General features: G+C 38.6%; 1 protein-coding gene across 1 annotated transcript in view; it reads right to left on the bottom strand.

Annotated features, from left to right (window-relative positions):
• LOC131684560 (uncharacterized) overlaps window positions 1-19,585 on the bottom strand; it is a 212,158-nt gene extending 192,573 nt beyond the window's left edge. Inside the window, exon 1 of the mRNA XM_058967553.1 lies at window positions 18,797-19,585. The gene's annotated coding sequence lies outside the window, so the exon portion shown is untranslated. The remainder of the gene's footprint in view (window positions 1-18,796) is intronic.
• Between the last annotated feature and the right edge of the window lie 187 nt (window positions 19,586-19,772).

The following is a 19,772-nucleotide window of genomic DNA, read 5'->3' as shown; positions in this document are numbered from 1 at the left end:
GTTTGGGTCGGGGGAGAGCCTTAGGAGTCGACTCGATCTCCATTTGGCCATCCGGAGAGGAAGCCATCGACACCGTCAACGCACGGGGTCAGCACCCGCGCAGACGGGAAAAAGCCGTAAATGTATCAAAAAGGTAGATTTCACTTATCTGTATACTCGTTTCCCACGACGCACCAGTCCAGCTTAAATAGCTGGTTATTGTTCAATCCTCGCTTTACGAACAAAAGGTTGATGAATGTGGCCTAACGGTTATCACACGCACAAAAGAAAAAAAAAGTCCAAACCTCGAAGAGGCAGAGAATGGCAAAATAACCTTGAACGCGGATTACTGCACTGTTCTTTTTCCAACAGACCGAATACAAAACACTTCTATCTCGATCGAGCGATGCGTAGAGACTGCTGCTGCACGATATGTTTACTGAGACGTTACTCCCCCTCTTGTATATCAAAGTGAATCCCTTGTTTTAAATTTTTTCATAAAAAAATCTTTTGGCCCTCTTTTGTATATTGAATCTTATTTCTAGTCTTAAGATAGCTGTAAACTTTCTTTTCCTTTGTAAAAAAATATTTCAACATTGTAACCTCCTAGTTTTAAGATATCCAAAATGTAAAAACAAAAGCATTTGGCACCGCCAAGCTAACGCATTTGTGCCTATCAAATAAACGAAATGAATAAAAAAAAAATGAAATATTCAGGTGCGCTGCGATAAGCAGCTTCATCTTCTCATGGTAAATTGTATAGAACACGTTCGCCAATAACATGCAATGTATATGGTTTGCCTTTCAAAAATCGAAGTGTAAATTTGGATGTGTCTAATAACGTCAAAATTTTCTTTATAAATTAGATAAATAAATTTATTTTTAATCATCGTTTTCTCCGTCATCTTCAGAGCTTTCGTAAGAAGAGCTTTGGCGTCTTCCGAAAATCGCATTTAATTTTTTATTCTTTTATTACCTCAAAATTTTGGCACTTAGGGTGGTTCGAAAATTCAACAATTACGAATATAAAGTGCACTATATCTAAAAATTCATTCTCAAAATATTGATGTAGTGAATTTTCAGATAATGCTGAGAGACGTTAATAAATTTTATTACGAACCCTTGGCAATCAAACACTATCATGCGTCTCCTTCGAACATATCATGAAAAATCAGCATTTTTCATGCCTCGGGGCAGAAAGGGGCTTAACAAGACATTCATTATCGGAAAGTACACTAATTTTCAAGTGTCATTAACTACAAGCGATCTTTTCGAACTGTTTCAAAAAAAGTGCACCCACCTTGAACATTATAATTTTACTTTAATGCACGATTCATTATTTGTTCTACATGTCTGAACGAGAAGAAAGGCTTGTATCGACTAAATCGAATGGCAAGTAAATGTCCAACGAAACACGTTTCAAATGAAACCAGTTCGACCCTAATCGCAATCTTAACTAAAAAGATATATTAATTTGGATAACATAGATTTGAATGCAATTTTTTCTGAATTGATCATTAATTTCACCTATGAAGCTCAGTAAAAAAAACTAACTTTTGTTCTACCTGTTTACAAACCGAGAAAAATTTAAATCATGAAAATTCCAAAATAAAATTTTGAGGTTTTGTTCGGCTCCGGCACTTTGTTCGCAGCATACAATAGACAATTTTACCAATAATTGAAATATAAATTATTTTATTAGTTTTATTGATTGCATCAATTTTACCAACTATTCAATTCATTCGTTCTACTAATTTCATTTACTGCATCCAAAACAACCCGGTAAGAACCACTTACATTAACAAATAGTGAATCGTGAGCTCAAACTGCAAGCGTACTGACAATGTGCAAAAATGCAAGAAGCTTCCTTGCAGGAACAGAAAAAGGTACTGGTGACAAATTGTTTAAAAAAAACAACTTAATCCACCAAGCAGTGAGATGAGACATTTCTTACACATGTTGTGAGGTGTAGATTTACCTCAGTGTCGTACCCCTCAGTCTCTTATTCGACAGTGTCCTACACCGCCAATAATGCCTAGTTGTGCTGGCACCGCTGCTACTGCAAAGCGCCAACATCCGCCACGATAGTCTTTTGTCAGCGTCATTGTGCATCAGATTCTCGTGGAGGTAAGTCATATACAAAGGAGGCATCTACGTGTCGAGTGATTTCCTCAGTAATAATGATAAATGGTGTCCTGTAAGAGATCCTGCGCAAATCGCGACTTTTACACATGTCACTGTTGGATCATTCATTAATTTGCAGAACTCTTTTATTAGTTCTGGTCTTGCCCGAATAAAACCTCAAATAAACTGAATAGAATATAGAAAATCAATAAAACGAACCAAATAAAAAAATAAAGCAAAAAATGCAAAACAAAATGTTTTCAAATTCATAAAATGAGTACAATGGTTTGTATAAATGAAATTTATAAAATACATAAATCAAATTGGATTAGCTCATTAAATGAAAAATTAGTCAATATTTAAAAATAGTTTTGAATTAATTGAATAAATTAAATTGACTCAAACTAACAAATTTAATTAAATAAAAAAGTGGAACGACTAATTACGAAATTATAAAAATTAAAGAAATGAACAAAATTAATCAAATGAATCAATTAAATCAAATGAATCAAATGAAACAAATTAATCAAATGGCTAGAACGAATTTAATGAATCCAGTGAATACAATTAATCAAATGAATAAAATGTATAAAATGAAAAAAATTATTGGAATGAAGGAAAAGAATAAAACTAATAAAAGAGTAAATGAATTGAATAAAATGAATAAATAAAACAAACGAATCAAATAAACGAAACGAATAGGATTGATGAAATGCATAAAAAGAAGAAGAAAATGAATGGATTAAAATGAAAAATAAGGCGATGTTCAAAAGTTATAAATTAATTGAAAAAAAAATAAATTGTGTCAAATAAATAATTTGCATGAAATGAATAAATCTGAAAAATATTCAAATTATTAAAATGAAGAAACTAAAAACTGGAAAAAACAAAGAGAATGTATAGAAGGAAAGCAATGAATAAAATAAGTTAAATGAATGATATGAATAAAATGTACAAAAAAACTGATCAGAGGGAATCCAAAGAATGAAATGAATAAAATAGATTAAATGAACCCAAATGAACAAAATGAATAAAAAGAATGCTGAATGAAATAAATAATTAAAATGCAAAAATCATATACTTAAAACTAGTCAAATATTAAAAATGAATAAAATAAACAAGACGAATAAAATCCATGAAATGAAGAAACTGAAAAAATTGACTATTTAGAATGAAATTAAAAACCATTTTTGAATAAAGTAAATGAATAAACCGGATTGTACGAATTTGAGAACTATTGTATCGGAAAGTTATAAATTGTTTTTGATAATCTGAAAAATGACTAATTAATATGTAATCAACTTTCTAAAGTTTTCATTCTTTTTTGTTTTAACCTTTTTGTTTTCGTTGGTCTTTTCTTGGCGGCGTCGTTTACGATTATCTGGTATTTCTACTTTATTGATGGACCTTAATTAGTTATCAGGAACCCGGTACGTTCAATTTGTTTTGAAATTCAAAGTTGTCATTTTGGTTAGATATTCCCAAAGAAAAGATTTTTCTGCAGAATACGTAAATATACGCAATTGGAAATAGTAAAGTAAGACAAGGTCACACATGCTTTCAAACCCCTTAAACAGAGAGCGACAGAGAAAGAATGCGATTCGTGCATGAGACAGGTAAAATTTTCAAAATTTTCATTTGCTTTGATATAAATAGTGTGAAGTTTCTTGGCTATGTCGATAGCACAAAAGCCGTGCATTCAGTAGATAATAATGTACTCTCTTTCCATTCATCCTTATAGCGTGTATATTGTTTCGTTCGAAATTCTCGTTCAGCAAATATGGATAAATGAGTCCTATACAAACCAATACTACGAAAAAGAAATGGTTTAAATTTTCAGGATAAGTATTTAATTTGTAGGAAACGCAAGCGCCATTGAAAGTGTCACTTGATATAAAACTACTCTAGATGGATAGGCATGCTTGACATTACAAGTCTTAATTTTCTGCGAATAAATATGTTTCTTCGTGTTCATTTGTTGTTACACAGTAATGTGCATGACAAAAATGTAGATCAAACGTTTCAGTACACAGTACATCCAACTCCTCTCTACTAATTGTGACTGCCATTGAAACATCAATTGAATTTTACTTAGCATAGAGCAAAAATAGACAACGATAAGTTAGAAGAAACATTGTACTTGTATCCCCCATCGAGAATGGGGTCTTTAGGAGACTTATTTTCCCGGATCTAATTCGTGGATATTTTTGGACTTTGATCCGTTATTCGTCATAATAGTTCATACTAACGTAATGAATATATATTTTCATACGTCTCCCAACCTTTGAACGGAACGGATCGTTATATTTCACAGTGGTGTTCGGTGTGTAAATTTCAGTGATTCAAGGTCATCCTTTGTTCGTTCGTTAGCTGCCATTCTGCTGGTGCCGGCAGTAAATCCAGTACATTGTTTTCGCTGGTGCGGAACAATCGACGTTGTTTGCAGATAAGTTTTGCTTTATTTTTTTCCTCGTTTGCTTTCTTTCCTTTTCCCTACTTTTACTCTACCTTGTTATCAAATAATAAGGCACATTCCCGTTTATATAACGCTCTGCCCTCGTGCTTAAATGGCCGAGGGCGAAATACCATCTGATGTAATCATGGAAGTCCCTGATCCCCCTAATACTCGCATTGCTCCCCGTATAAAGCAGTACCCAGAAGGTTCCTCTGGGCCATGGGTGGTATATTTTCGGACCGGAGAGAAACCGGTTAATATATTAAAACTTTCTCGAGATCTGACTGCTAATTACCCGGCCGTAACTCAGATAACACGTGTTCGGGCAAACAAGATACATGTTCTAGTGAGTGCTCTCGGCCAGGCAAACGCGATTGCTTGCTGTGAGCGCTTTACGCGGGAATTTAAAGCGTACGTGCCTTGTGTGGCCTGTGAAATCGATGGGGTAGTGTCCGAACCGGGCCTGAAATGCGAAGAGCTGTTGGAGCACGGGGTTGGCTGCTTTAAGGACCCCTCACTTGAACAGATTAAGATGTTGGAATGCAAACAATTGTATACCGCAAACACCGAGGGAGGTAAGACTACCTACTATCTATCAGGCTCGCTTCGGGTGACATTCGCCGGGTCCTCTCTTCCCAACTACATCCTCCTTGACAGGGTTCGCCTACCAGTTCGCCTGTTCGTACCGCGGGTCATGAACTGCAGCAATTGCAAGCAGTTGGGCCACACAGCCACATATTGTGGAAATAAGAAACGATGCGGCAAATGCGAAGGAGAGCATGAGGATGACTCTTGCGACAAAGAAACTGAAAAGTGTATTTGCTGCGGGGGCCCTTCACATGCTCTTAAATCATGTCCTGCGTACAAGCAGCGCGGGGATAAAATTAAGCGCTCCCTTAAGGAACGCTCAAGGCGTTCTTATGCAGAAATGCTAAAGAATGCTTCGCCATCTGTCCTGTCCGAAAATCCCTATGCTGGTTTGGCTAACGTTGAGCAAGAATCTGACGACCCACGAGAGGGAACATCTTTGGTTAACCCAGGGGAATCCAGGAAGAGGAGAAATCCAGCCTCCCCTACATTGCCTCGTAAGGGTGCCAAGGTGTCGTCCACTCAGAGTGCGCCATCTACAACCAATAAATCCAACGGAAGTGATGCACAAAAGCCGAAGCAATTTGCTCCAGGACTTGGAAATATTAATTCTAACAAGGAGTACCCACCACTTCCAGGGACATCCAAAACCCCAAGTGTCCCCTTTTTTCAAACAGATACTCAGTCCAGTAGCGGACTAATGAAATTTTCTGACATAGTGGACTTAATTTTCACAGCTTTCAATGTTACTGATCCTCTTAAAAGCCTTCTGATACGTTTTCTCCCTATAGTGCAAACATTTTTGAAGCAGTTGACTACTAAATGGCCCCTCCTTGCAGCGATCGTATCCTTCGATGGCTAAGTCATCGAACGAGGTCACCGATTCGATCACTGTTCTACAGTGGAACAGCAGAAGTATCCTCCCGAAAATCGATTCCTTTAAATTTTTACTAAATAGTTTAAAATGTGATGCTTTCGCATTATGTGAAACTTGGTTAACTTCCGATATAAATCTCAACTTCCACGACTTTAATATAATTCGTCTGGATCGAGAAAACCCCTATGGAGGAGTACTTTTGGGGATCAAAAAGTGCTATTCTTTCAACCGAATTAACCTCCCTTCGACACCAGGCATTGAAATTGTCGCTTGTCAAGTTTTAATCAAAGGTAAAGACCTTTGCATTGCTTCCATCTACATTCCTCCTAGAGCCTCGGTAGGGCACCGAACGCTTTGTAATATCACGGAATCCTTACCGGCACCGCGGCTAGTTCTGAAAGACTTTAACTCGCACGGTACGGTATGGGGCTGTCTTCATGATGATAATAGATCAACATTAATCCAAGATCTTTGCGATAATTTCAACATGACCATCTTAAACACGGGAGAAATGACGCGGATTCCTACACCACCAGCACGCGCAAGCGCGTTGGATTTGTCGCTTTGCTCGACATCGCTACAGTTAGATTGCATGTGGAAGGTGATCCCTGATCCCCACGGTAGCGATCATTTGCCTATCGTGATTTCAATTGCTAACGGTTCAAGACCATCGGAAACAATCAATGTCTCATATGACCTCACACGGAACATTGATTGGAAGAGTTACGCGACCGCGATATCCGTTAAAATCGAATCCACTCAAGAACTTCCTCCGGAGGAAGAGTACAGGTTTTTGGCTGGCTTGATTCTCGACAGTGCGAATCAAGCTCAGACTAAACCAGTACCCAGCGCGAATACCCATGGACGGTCTCCCACCCTGTGGTGGGATAAAGAGTGCTCAGAGCTGTACGCGGAAAAGTCCACTGCATATAAGGCCTTCCGGGAAGACGGGTTACCCGCTAGCTATCAACAGTACGCGTCGTTAGAAAGGCGAATGAAGAGTCTAATGAAAGCCAAAAAACGCAGTTATTGGCGCCGGTTCGTCGACGGGTTAACGAGAGAAACAGCGATGAGCACTCTTTGGGGTACAGCTCGACGTATGCGTAACCGTAATAGTACCAACGAGAACGTGGAATATTCAAATCGTTGGATATTCGCTTTCGCCAAGAAGATCTGTCCGGACTCTGTCCCGGTACAGAAAACGTGCCGCGCCGCGTCTCCTCACGATACCGCGAACGAAACACCGTTTTCGATGGTGGAGTTCTCACTTGCTCTCTTATCGTGCAACAATAACGCCCCAGGGTTAGACAGAATCAAATTCAACTTGCTGAAGAATCTGCCTGACACTGCAAAAAGGCGCTTGTTGAATTTATTTAACAATTTTCTTGAGGGTAACATTGTCCCTTATGAATGGAGGCAAGTGAAAGTCATCGCCATCCAAAAACCAGGTAAACCAGCCTCCGACCACAACTCGTATCGGCCGATTGCAATGCTGTCCTGTATTCGGAAGTTATTCGAGAAAATGATCTTGTTTCGCCTCGACAATTGGGTTGAAGCAAATGGCTTACTGTCAGATACACAATTTGGCTTCCGCAAAGGCAAAGGGACGAACGATTGCCTTGCGTTGCTTTCTACAGAAATCCAAATGGCCTATGCTAACAAAGAGCAGATGGCATCAGTCTTCTTGGATATTAAGGGGGCTTTTGACTCAGTTTCTATCAACATTCTGTCAGAGAAGCTGCACCAGCATGGTCTTTCACCAATTTTAAATAACTTTTTGCTAAATCTGTTGTCTGAAAAGCACATGCGTTTTTCGCATGGCGATTTAACAACATCGCGATTTAGCTACATGGGTCTTCCCCAGGGCTCATGTCTAAGTCCCCTGCTCTACAATTTTTACGTGAATGACATTGACGATTGTCTTGCCAATTCATGCACGCTAAGGCAACTTGCAGACGACGGGGTGGTCTCTGTTACAGGGCCCAAAGCTGCCGACTTGCAAGGACCATTACAAAATACCTTGGACAATTTGTCTGCTTGGGCTCTTCAGCTGGGTATTGAGTTCTCCACGGAGAAAACTGAGTTGGTTGTTTTTTCTAGGAAGCGTGAGCCGGCGCAACTCCAGCTTTTATTAATGGGTGCAACGATCAACCAGGTTTTCACATTTAAATATCTCGGGGTCTGGTTCGACTCTAAAGGTACCTGGGGATGTCACATTAGGTATCTGAAACAGAAATGCCAACAAAGGATCAATTTTCTCCGAACAATAACTGGAACATGGTGGGGTGCTCACCCAGGAGACCTGATCAGGTTGTACCAAACAACGATATTGTCGGTGATGGAGTACGGGTGTTTCTGTTTCCGCTCCGCTGCGAACATACACTTCATCAAACTGGAGAGAATCCAGTATCGTTGCTTGCGCATTGCCTTGGGTTGCATGCACTCGACCCATACGATGAGTCTCGAAGTGCTGGCGGGCGTTCTTCCGCTAAAAAATCGATTTTGGGAACTCTCATATCGATTGCACATCCGATGCGACATTCTGAACCCGTTGGTAATTGAAAACTTCGAGAGGCTCGTCGAGCTTAATTCTCAAACCCGTTTTATGTCCTTGTACTTCGACTACATGGCACAGAGCATCAATCCTTCTTCGTACAATCCCAACCGTGTCCGTTTCCTAGATACTTCTGATTCTACTGTATTCTTCGACACATCCATGAAGGAAGAGATTCGTGGAATCCCGGACCATATACGCCCGCAGGTGATCCCCAATATATTTTATAATAAATTCCGAGAAGTCGACTGCGACAAAATGTTTTACACTGACGGATCAAATCTCGATCAACCGGGTCTCAGAGGCCCGGCACGTTACAATATTTTTGTTACAAAAAAATGTGTATGCAGTATAAGCTTGGGCATGGAAATTTTGATAAGTAGCTTTGAAATCTATAACAAAAATAAAGAATCGTGAAATTTTCATCTATGGAGTGATGCGCAGCTATGTTTGAATTTTTTACATGCACAAAAAGGCAAGCCGGGCCTGGCAGGCCCGGTGTGCATGCAATATTTACTAGGAATACCACGGGTTTTATACATTAACATTTATCTGAAAAAACAGTTTGATGAGTTCATCTTCATATTAGTAGGAATTTTTTTCATGTTTTCATTGATTTTATCTTTTTACCTTTTCTTATAAGAAAAAAATCTTGAAAGTTTGAGCGAATTCTATACATTTCTTTTATAAGAAATGTAAAAATAGCATACGATAATGACGTGTGTCATATTTTTTGGGTAAATGCTTTTATTTCACCCACTCTGGTCTACTTGACAATTATTTGGATACAACATAACCTAACTCTGTCGTTATTGTCTATTTTTGTTGTTTATTCTTTGTGTTATAGTTGTCGTTATTATTCAAATTGTAGGTTCTAAAAGCAACAAAAAATTTAAATGGCTATAAGACGATATGCCCATGTTTTCAATCATCTCAAAGAATCTGAAATAATGGAAGAAATTCGAGCAAATTCAACAGCAGACGATTTCGAAACTGATTTGCAAAGCGAGGAAGAAGATGTGAATGATATTGCTTCCGACGATGAATCTAATGCAGAAAAATATGAATATGTACTCCGGTTATGCATCAGAAGAAATTAATAGCAACCCAGAAACATTTATTGGTCGTGTTCAAACGAAATGGAGCTCAGAACCAATCGACAGTCGTGATCTTCCGAGTACTCACCTTTTTGAACAAAAATTGACCTTTTTACATCCATCGCCTTATACGCTGAAATCGAGATTTGTTGCGTATTCGTACTCATTATCCTGTAATTCCGGAACCGGAAGTCGGATCAATTAGAAATTCAACAGCAGCCAATGAGAATGCTGTACCTTTCATATAAAACCAAGTTTGTAAAAATCGGTAAAGAATTCTCTGAGAAATAGTTATGACATTATCTTAGGAACTTGGTAAGTTCCCCCGGGGCATCAAGAACCGCCATAGCTGGCCAATGTGGTCGAAGTGCCTTCGGTGGGTCATTAATGATCTAGACATGCAAAGCCAAGTAATGTTGCACATATTTTAATTTTTTTTTTATTTTGATTATAGAGGTTTTAACCTTAAGCTCATTCGCCTCTTCGGGTTAGAAAAATCTCTTATGAAAAATTTCTAACCCTATGTGCGGGGTCGGGACTCGAACCCAGGTGCGCTGCGTACAAGGCAATCGATTTACCAATACGCTACGCCCACCCATATTTTAATATATATTGCATCATTTGGACATCATGGTGGTATCTATGGAAATTTGCTGTGTGATTGTACTTTTCAACACGTAACTCCAGAACCGAAAGTCGGATCAATAAGAAAAATCAATAGCGACCGATGGGAAGGCTGCACCTTTCATTTGAGACTAAATTTGTACAAATCGGTCCAGCCACGTCAGAGAAAAATCGGCGAGATTGTTTGCCACATACATACATCCATATATACATACATACACACACACATACAGACATTTTACGATCTCGACGAACTGAGTCGAATGGTATAAAAGATTTGGCCCTGCGGGTCTCGGTTAAAAAGTCGAAATTTCGACCGATTGCATAACCTTTCTATATGAGAATGGCAAAAAGGAGCTTGAATTTAGACGGGCCTGAGAGGCCCGGCTTGCCCTTTAATGTTAGGATTTTAGCTTGCCTTCACAAGGGTTAAATGGTGACATATACGAAAGACCAATCTGCTTCAACGAATTTTTTAGTATTTGTCGTCAGAGGACGCTCAACAGTTGGCAAACCTCGTGGAGCAATGGGGAACTTGGACGATGGCTACATTCGATTATCCCAAAGGTATCAACGAAGCCTTGGTTCGGGGGGATGGATGTGGGTCGGGATTTTATTCGTGTAATGTCCCGACTTATGTCCAATCACTACACCATGGATGCGCATTTGCGGCGTATTGGGCTTGCGGAGAGTAGTCTGTGCGCTTGTGACGAGGGCTATCACGACATCGAACACGTTGTCTGGGTATGCGCCGGGTATTTGGACGCCAGGTCTCAGTTAAAGGAATCCCTTCGGGCCCGAGGTAGACCACCCAATGTACCAGTCCGAGATATGCTGGCAACTCGTGATTTTCCCTATATGTCCCTTATTTATACCTTCATAAAAACGATAAATATCCCAATTTAGCCCCTCTCTTTTATTTCTCGTTTTTAGAGTTTCCTCCTGCCTTGTGGAACCGATCAGCTCCAGAGTGCCACTATGTAACCGCCGTCGCCCTTACCACTACGCCTGCATAGAAGGAAACTGAAGCGAGAGCGACTCGAGGTCCGATGACTTTTGAAGGATTCCCCGCGGGTCCGAAGAATACCATCCGCCAATCCGGTACTCGACGACTTACTAGACTGAGGCGCAAATTTGTTTCGCTGATCCCCCCCCCCCCCGGTTCGAGCGAAAGTTGCAAGTTTTGCTCTTCTTTCCCTGTCTCTCCCCTGTCCTTGATACAACTGCTGCTACATTGATGCGGAAATAAGCCACCCTTTGAATATCTTGACCAAGCATAAGTTTTAGTTAAAAAATTCAAATTAGTATTCTGTATTCCTAGTTTTAAGATAGCTATAATTTTTACTCTTTATTGAAACTCTTGTCCTCCATCTTGTAAATAGAATTGAATCCCTAGTTTTAAGATTTCTGTGAAATTTCTCATAAATATTTGTTCCCCCTTTTGTGTACTAAACTATATTGTTAGTTTTAAGATAACCGTAAAATATTTCGTAAAATACTATTACTCCCCCTCTTGTATATCAAAGTGAATCCCTTGTTTTAAATTTTTTCATAAAAAAATCTTTTGGCCCTCTCTTGTATATTGAATCTTATTTCTAGTCTTAAGATAGCTGTAAATTTTCTTTTCCTTTGTAAAAAAAAAATATTTCGACATTGTAACCTCCTAGTTTTAAGATATCCAAAATGTAAAAACAAAAGTATTTGGCACCGCCAAGCTAACGCATTTGTGCCTATCAAATAAACGAAATGAATAAAAAAAATATATATTTTCAATAATATCATCACAAAAAAGATATTCTTACTTTTCACATGGCATATTTGAGCATATGATTCATTTAAAATTCAATTTAGATACGAAAAGTTTAAATCACGCATGTGAAATGTATCTTCTTAAAATTTTCATCTTCAAACATCCATATTACCCAGTTAAATTAAATATTTTTTCTAGAGAGCCATGAATTTCCTTAATTATAGCTTATATAAAAGCTCTGAATAGAACTGAATTAAATTGGAGTTGATGTAGTTTTCGAATTTTGGTCGCCTACCAACCCATAGTTCAACGGTTCGGAGGGATACACCTTTCATCTTGAGGGTGTGAACATTTGAAAATAGTTATAGTTATACACTAAATTGCGAAAATCTATTTACAGAGTAACAGCAGAAAAAAATGGTATTGTCTTCTCAAACCTTCATAATTACATCGCACATATGATTGGACATTAATAAATGTTTCAGGTTATCAGAAGATCTTATCACACAACTAAGAAATGGATTGAGAAACAGCAAGAAATATGTGAGTCGTGACAGTTACCAGGAACACGAAGGAAGGGAGAGAGAGTGAGAAAGGGAGAGGGGGCGTGTGAGAGTTGGAAAATGATGTTTAGTGCCGTGACCTTATATTTAAAGGTATGTTATGCGATGTATTGATTCCTTACATCCTTATTATAAATAATGTAAGTAGTAATTTTTACGCCATAACCAGTATAAATGACCTAAATCTTGCAAAAGAGCTAAATTTTCGCTTGAGTTTTGGAATTCAAAAATACAGTTGCTTTCGGTGATGCCGCGAGTATAATAGTATGAGAAATCTTTTATCTCACTACTAGGTGAATTACTTGATGATCTATGTATTAATACACCATCAACATATACCTCACGATTGATTGCAACACCTAATCCAAAGGATAAATACATTAACTCTAGGAAAAATTTCACTATGAACACATTATTTTGTCTTTGAAATAAACCTACATATTAATTTTTGAGAAATAGTTTAAATCAACTATTATATAGGTAATTCACAATTTTTTTCAATATATTGTTAGACCGAGAAAATTTGTCCAAAGTCCATTATTACGATGAAGCGTCCATTAAAATACATGCGTTATGCTTGGTCAGAACATGCTTGTACTGCTTCCTGGTATAGCTTTAAGGGGTTATATATGTTGAGGTCGGCCAAAAATTCGAATTTTTTTTATTCTTCTATCGTAAAGCTCAGGTTCTTAAGAATATTAGCTTAAATTTTTATAGAGATCGCAGCAGTGGACGCAAAGTTATAGCGTTTTTCATCTTGCGCCCTTATGCAGGTGTTGCTTATACTTGAAACTTTAAACGTGATTATCTCGAAAACATGTTTCCCAAAAGCGACTTTGCGGTGACTACGATTGCCGGAAAAGTTTTCAACCGATCTCAAAACTTTTTTTTACTTGTTCTTAATTTAACTGCCGTGTCTTTGAACAATTCCATTTTTTCGTCAAAATTTTCATATTATAGTTATGAATTTTTTAATATTTTTTTTAGGTGAAAATACTGATTTTTTTGAAAAAATCGTCCCCGTTTCCAAAAAGAAGATTTTTTTTAATCGATTGTTCAAGGACACCACTGGTACATATACTAATGATATTTTTTAAGTTTGATGGTTTCTGTTGAGCTGTTGGACTGGAATCGTAGTCACGGCAAACCTCTTTGAAAAAAACGCGTTTTGCGGAAATTGCTATAGCTTCGACAATTATTAATATTTTTTTATTTTCTCAAGTGGATTTTGCAAATTGGACATTGCACTACGCTAAACGTATAACAAGTATTTCACAAAAAAATATGGCTACATACCTTTATAAAAATTCAAACATAAATAATCCCTTAAGCAACAGTGTAGGTGAATGACCTTATGGTTAAAATATTACTAAGCAAAAAAAGCTCGTCAGTACATTGGATATCTCGTCAAAGATGGATGGACTGCCCTGCCCATTAAATATAACAGTTCCATTCGCATTCTTGTCGAAAATGCCTTTGCACTCCGGAACACAATTAAAACTCATTTTAGAAGAATTCAAAAACAAAGTTGTCCGATTCATAAGCCTCAACGAAAAAGTATATTTTGAATAGCGTTTTTTCTCGGCTTGCTCTTTTTCATTGTAAGAATTATTGACTCTCCAAAACAAGGTTACTGGATGCGTGTTGCGCAGTTTTTGAACATAACCTTTTATTTTAACGACCGTGACATTCATCTGCATTTACACATAAATACTGAGCATAATCCTTAACAATAAATCAAGAAGTTAACATGATTTTGAAAAAAAAAGTTTTTGGCGTAAAGTAGCCTCCCTGTGGGCATGATCGTAGTTCTTTAATTTTAAATTAGAAAAAGTTCTATTTTTGGCGCAAAGTAACCCCCGATGACGGTATGTCAAATGAACGAATTATACAACAATGAAATGTCATTTAGATACTCAAACGTAAACTGGAAGTTTGAATGTTGAGCAATGCTATAAGTGGATAGAAAATACACGCCAAGTGGTGATACGATGAAATTGTTTCTCTGAGCAACTCTCACGCAACCCATCGTTCACTGGAGATGGTTTGAGTTTTTTTGAAAATAAAAAGGTATGTAACCCCTTAACAAATGGAAACGAAATAGTATCAGGAATCAGAATATATTGGCTTAAATGTCACATTCCCCGTATGTAGTCGGGGATTTGTGCCTTGCCGTGTGTTTTCATCATTTCCTGAACGGAAGGAAAGGACAAGGAGGTGTGGGGAAGTAGAATTGAAAGGGTGGGAAAAATAACAGCACAAAACAAAATAAACAACAGGTAAGTTAAACTCATAAGTAGTTCAACTTGCCTGCGAATAAGCCTAAAGCTCTTTACCACATTGGATAAGAAACTTTAGTATGTCTCTGAGTTTCAGTCGTCCAAACATGGTTTCATCTATATAAGGACGGCTGAAGACTCGAAATCGCAATTGCGACCCCAGGTTTTTCCAAAAGTTCTTCTGCACTGCCCGAAGGCCATGCACGCTTTCTTGACTCTGAACTCAATGTGAGCAGACCAATTCAGTTTGGAATCCAATATGACTCCAACGTATTTGACTTGATCTGCACACAGTAGCTAAGAATCAAAGAACTGCAAGGGACGAACCCCGGTTGTTATTCGCTTCTTCGTGAAAAGAGCCATTGGAGTTTTGCTTGGGTTAACTGATAGTTTAACTTGTCGACACCACTGTACGACAGCTCTCAATGCCTGTTGCATTAAGTAAAAGATTGTTCCGATGCAAAATCCAGTAATTAGTATCTGGTAATCATCAGCAAACCCGTAGGTTGGAAATCCAAGCTCAGTGAGTTTCTTCAACAAGCCGTCAGCTACCAAGTTCCATAACAAAGGTGACAGAACGTCGCCCTGAGGACAACCGCAAATACTCAACTTCCGTATCTCAGCCTGTCGCAGTGACGAGCAAAGTATGCGGTTACTAAGCATTGCGTTTATCCATCCCGAGATACATGCAGGTATCCCATGACCGCGCGTCGCTTCCAGAATAGACTGGAAGGACACATTGTCAAAAGCACCCTCAATATCTAGGAATACACCCAAGCTAGATTGCTTGAGCGAGAAGGTTTTCTCAATGTTGTAAACAACATCGTGAAGCAGAGTGATCGTGGATTTCCCACATTGATATGCATGTTGCATTTTGTGCAGTGGATATTCAACTAAACTAACGTTCCTGATGTGATGATCGATTATCCGTTCCAAAGCTTTCAGAAGAAGAGAACTTAAGCTGATAGGCCTAAAACTCTTGGCTTCTTCATAGCTTGAGCGCCCCCCTTTGGGAATAAATCTAACAGTTATTTCTCGCCATGCTTTCGGGATATACCCGGTTGCAAGACTGAAAAGCAAAATCTTTTTCAAGACATGTTTAAGAATATGAAATCCCTTTTGCAGTAGCACGGGAAGTATTCCATCTTTTCCGGGTGATTTGTATGGAGCAAAGCTGTCAACTGCCCACTTGACCGATACAGTGGAAACCAATGTGCGTGCTAACGCCCACGAGTCCGAATCACCAGAATGAGATCTGTGAACATTGTTCAACTCCGGATCGATACAACCTGGAAAGTGTGTGTCGAAGAGACAATTAAGAACATCTTTTTCGTCCGTCACATAAACACCATCTCTGGTTTTTAAGGAGTTCAGCTGAAAATCATTCGATTTGGAGAGAATTTTATTTAATCTGCTAGCCTCGTTCAGACTAGAGACATTAGTGCATAGGACGCGATTCTTCTCCATATAGCTAATCGTAATTTTGTATGAAAGTCGACATCAGATTCTTTGTTTCCTCTTTATGACCTGGTAGTTTGATTCGGTGTCTCACTTGCTTTATGCACAACTCCTTAGCAAGCCACTCTATAAAGCTGTAAAGCCTAACAGATGTTTTCGATACGTTACATGATATAAGTTTGCAAGTTGATAAAAGTGTCCCTTTGGGACCATATTCCGGAATCACCGAAACTGGCCAACGCGGCCAATTGGCCTCGAAACTTGTTTTCGATTCTTTCAACCATCTTGTGAATCTCAGTAGATGTTTTTTGATACGTCGCATGTTGAAGGATTACGATTTGATAAAAGTGACCCTTTGGGACCATATTCCGGAATCACCGGAACTGGCCAACGCGGCCAAATGGCCTCGAAACTTATTTTCAATTCTTTCAACCATCTTGTGAAGCTCAGTAGATGTTTTTTGATATGTTGCATGATGAAGGTTTATGATTTGATGAAAGTGTCCCTTTGGGACCATATTCCGGAATCACCGGAACTGGCCAACGCGGCCAATTGGCCTCGAAACTTGTTTTCAATTCTTTCAACCATCTTGTGAAGCTGAGTAGATGTTTTGTGATACGTCGCATGATGAAGGTTTACGATTTGATAAAAGTGACCCTCTGGGACCATATTCCGGAATCACCGGAACTCACCATCGTGGCCAAATGTTCTAAATACTTGTTTTCAATGCCTTCAACTAAATTGCGAAGCTCAGTAGATGTTTTTGGATAATGCGACGTATCTTTGAATGATTTGCAATTTGATAAAAGTGACCGTCTGGGGCCAAAATCCGGATTCACCGGTGAACCGGTCAAATGTCCTCGTAGTCTGAAAATGGTTCGATTTGGTTCTCACACATAGGTTTTTGCCACTATCACTGACTGTCATTCTTGGAGTCATTTTTTCAATGGATCCAAAGAGCATTCATTATTGGCCTCTTGTAACCGGTTACATGACCCTCGGGGAAGATTGGCCAAACGTCAAATTACTTTAGTATGATGTATTTTAGTTAATTCTACAAATTTTAAAACAGTTTAAGCATTGTCCCATAGAAAATTTCAATGTTATTATTAAAAAACCCCAAATAGTAAAACAGACTTACCCCAACGAAATCCGGAATAACTCCGGTATTTTTGGACCATGGTGGACGATGTTCCAGTAGTATAAACTAGAGGAATATCCGGTTCTTTTGACATATAAATCATCAAAATTGGTCAACGCTGTCAAGAGTTATGAGTTTTTGAAAAAAAAAATTCTGCCGAAATCTCAACCCGAGCGTTTAGGTGTTAAAATAAACGAAACATTTCGTTTCATTCACGAAAAATAATGTCATTATCAACGATAACATTCGTGCAACGTAAACTAAATAAAAAAAATTACGAAAGCTTTCGTTCATCAACCGGCCATTTCTGCGTACCACAATAAAATCGATTTGGTCACATCGATTTTTTTAAATAAAAAAATCGATGTTGTAAAACATCGATCCCAAAAGATCGACTGAAAACAACAACAGGCTAACAAATACGCAAAGTTTTCTAAGATGAACGAAATAATTTCGTGTGAGCAATGTAATCGTTCGTAATATACAGAAACGTTTATTCAAATAAACAAAACATTTCGTTTAATTCACGAAAAATAATGTCGTTATCAACGATAACATTCGTGCAGTGTACATTAAATGTGTAAAATTTACGAAAGCTTTCGTTCGGCAAGCGGCTATTCTTGTTCATGAAATGAACGAAACCTACTATTTAGAATGTATGAAAATACTTCGTTGCAGAAAAGGACGAATGAATTCGTGCATTGCTTGCTCGATTTTGCTATATTTACGAATTTATATAATCAGTGTGCAAACAACTTTCTTCCTAAAGAGTTCCGTTTTCATTAAATGCACATCGGAATAATCGCTTGACTTTTTTCTTTTAAAATGCATTCAAAAAGCCAGTGGTTTCACTAGTTAATATCTCTTACTTAATATCCAACGCCAAACTTTGTCACAAAACTTCTAAAAGTGCGTATTTAATATCGTGAGCAGTTAAAATAACACGTTAGCAATTCACTCGCTAAACCTTCTCGAATAATTCAATTTGGCATCACAATTAATCTAGATTAGCTGGCAAAACATATCATTTCCGATTTAGATACCTTCAATCCAGGGCAAGATTGTACTGTGTCGTCTTATCTAACGGATTTAAAACATACTATTTTAACTTGTATTTAGGAATATTAACACACAGTCATTATGCAGTGGACTAATGATTTTTTAATCTATAATCCATAAGGACATAATAAAAAATCCCCAAAATATCACCATTCAAATTCTAGAATGTCAAAATAACAACGACTACGAGCAAGAGACAAACGAACAATCAAGCTCATGGTTTAACTAACGCTAACCAATTTAGTTACCTCTGTTCTTGTAAATCCACTGAATCAAAAGAAGAGAATTCGGCACTTTTCCGCAGTTCAGTCAAACGCAACGTTTGCAATCATTCGAACTATTTGCCAAGCATATCCGTTAATTAGCAAGTTTCGCACAAATAAGCATTCGCTCCTGATGTCTTCTTAACTAACTGCTGGCGCACTGACTTCCACTCGAAACCAGACCGTCCCTGCCGGGTCGAGACCTAAACCGGTGGCAATATCCCGATTCACCGTTGTAGGGCACTACACATAATTAAACGAAGCGAACCCCGGCCGGAGCCGTAAACAAACATCCACCGGGAAGGAAAACAAAACCGAGCCAAAAGCACTGTATTTGTTTTGCCCGGTAGGTCGACGGGCACGATTCTTCTTGTTTTCTAACACATTTGTACTGTAGCACTAACAAAACTAACACTCGCTGCTACTGCTGCTGCTGCTGAAGCAGAGCGTCTTCTGCTGGTTCAGACCTGCTAATCAGCTCGATCAACATTACGGGGCATCCGGAAAATCAGAACACCAACCGCACACACATACGGCACCTCAACAGATCTGGATCATCCGTGGTGGTACGGGGACCTCACGTACATTCAGAATATCACCTGTACGACTTTGTCATTGGCACGATTTAATCCCATTCACTATCTGCTACAGATCATCACGATCCACAACCTGGTATATCACCGGTCCAGAAATTACACACGCGTTTAGCTATCTCTGTTCGTTCCGATCAAGACCAACCGAAAGCACGTTCCACGCGAGAAAAAACCAAACGCAACGTTCCACGAGTCGCTCCCGGCGAACACTGACTGAGTGTGGCCGCGAAAACGCGCATGCTGTTCTACCGTTGGGAGCTACAGCTCTGCTCGTCCGCGGTCCTCTCAGGTACGCGATCGCGTTGAAAAACCGGTTGCACTGCTCACTCAGCACCACCCCGATCGAACGGCAAAACGGAATGAATAGT

Source organism: Topomyia yanbarensis, chromosome 2 (assembly GCF_030247195.1).
Source record: "Topomyia yanbarensis strain Yona2022 chromosome 2, ASM3024719v1, whole genome shotgun sequence".
Classification (NCBI taxonomy): domain Eukaryota; kingdom Metazoa; phylum Arthropoda; class Insecta; order Diptera; family Culicidae; genus Topomyia; species Topomyia yanbarensis.
The sequence above is the reverse complement of the archived record's forward strand: the minus strand, read 5'-3'. Positions and strand labels throughout refer to the sequence as shown.